The sequence below is a fragment of the Diaphorina citri genome, unplaced genomic scaffold (genome assembly GCF_000475195.1).
Source record: "Diaphorina citri unplaced genomic scaffold, Diaci psyllid genome assembly version 1.1 scaffold1797, whole genome shotgun sequence".
Lineage (NCBI taxonomy): Eukaryota > Metazoa > Arthropoda > Insecta > Hemiptera > Psyllidae > Diaphorina > Diaphorina citri.
The window spans coordinates 72753-74215 of record NW_007379223.1 but is presented as its reverse complement, the minus strand read 5'-3'; the positions used below and the strand labels follow the sequence as shown (position 1 = coordinate 74215).

Below are 1463 nucleotides of genomic sequence, written 5' to 3'. Positions count from 1 at the left end.
TGTATGACAATGTACATAGCAGTTTAGTTCTGATATATATATATAAAAAAAAAAAACATGCATTACCTCTCAATGAAAGTCTCTTTCATTCTATCACATTTTAAGCATAGGTAGGTCTGTGAAAATCATGTTGGTTTTTTTTAGAAAGAACTTTATTTGTTTAGGATAAAATCCGCTCCTCGCGGGAACGGAACCCACAACCTAGCGCTTACGAGGCAGACGCGCTACCCTCCAAGCTAACTAGGCTGATTGGAGACTCATTTTCCCTTTGTGGGGGTCCATCTGACAAGACTTTGATAGAATATTCTATAGCAACTTACTTAATAATTTTATTTTTAATAATCAAGAACACATTTTAGGTTATTTTGTTAAATTTTAAGAAAAAAAATCTACGTATTTATAGTCCATAAAAATATTTTGTATTAAATTCAAAGTATTTATAGAGGGATAAAATTATTGAATGTTTAGTATAAAAAGGTCCACTGAACTCTAAGTCATTCTTTTTTATACTGTCTATTTTATTTTGTTATGCTTTTTGTACTTATTTAATTAAATCGAAACTCGAACAGCATTGTTTTTGAATGCGAATAAAAAAAGACTTAAGAAATAACATCTACAAATCTTGTTTTGTTTTCATTCTTCTATGTTACTATGTTCAAATCCTTTGAAAATAACAACTCATTTGCTTACACAAGTGGATAAAAAGACATACCTAGATAATATTTATTATACATAAAAACAAAACCATTAAACCACCATTTAAATATTTTTTTTTTTTTCCTTTTAGCCTGTCACCATTACAGGATGGATTTTCATTTTATTTGTTGAAATAACTGAGTGTATAGGAGTCCATTTATCAAGAGACTGATTTAGCTCCTTTTTACTGGGTCCATAAAATATACAAATGCAGTACAGCAACCTCATGGCCCATCTGGTTTTACATTGCCCTTTGCTCTGAGGTCTTCCCCATTTCTGTAATACACTGCCAAGCACCATCCGTATTTTCCTTCCACAAGCTCACACTGTTATCTCCACATGACACAGTTAGAATATCTCCGGTCAATGACCAGCTAACGTTCCATACAACATCATCGAACGTATTCATGATAAATGGAGTCCAGGTGACATAATCATTGGAAGTCCAAATTATAACTTTTCTGTCCTGTGAACATGAGGCTATCATACATTTGGACAGACCCCAGCTGGGAGCCCATGCTACGTCACGGACCCAGTCAGAATGGTTTTCTAGTTTGGTTTCTTCTATCCATTTGTCTCCTGAAAAACAAATGAAAATGAGGGGATATAGATCTACTACCTGACCTCTTCTGGGCTTTCAACTTCAAGCAATGAGTGTCCATTTGTCCATGATAAAGTAAATCTAACTGAGGGGATATAAATTATTGACTTGCAAGGCATACCTGCTTACAATTAGATACAAAACCACACAAATACCTAAAAAAAAA

General features: G+C 33.5%; 1 pseudogene; it reads right to left on the bottom strand.

Annotated features, from left to right (window-relative positions):
- Positions 1–686: 686 nt before the first annotated feature.
- Positions 687–1416, bottom strand: LOC103517296 (annotated as a pseudogene).
- Positions 1417–1463: the final 47 nt, after the last annotated feature.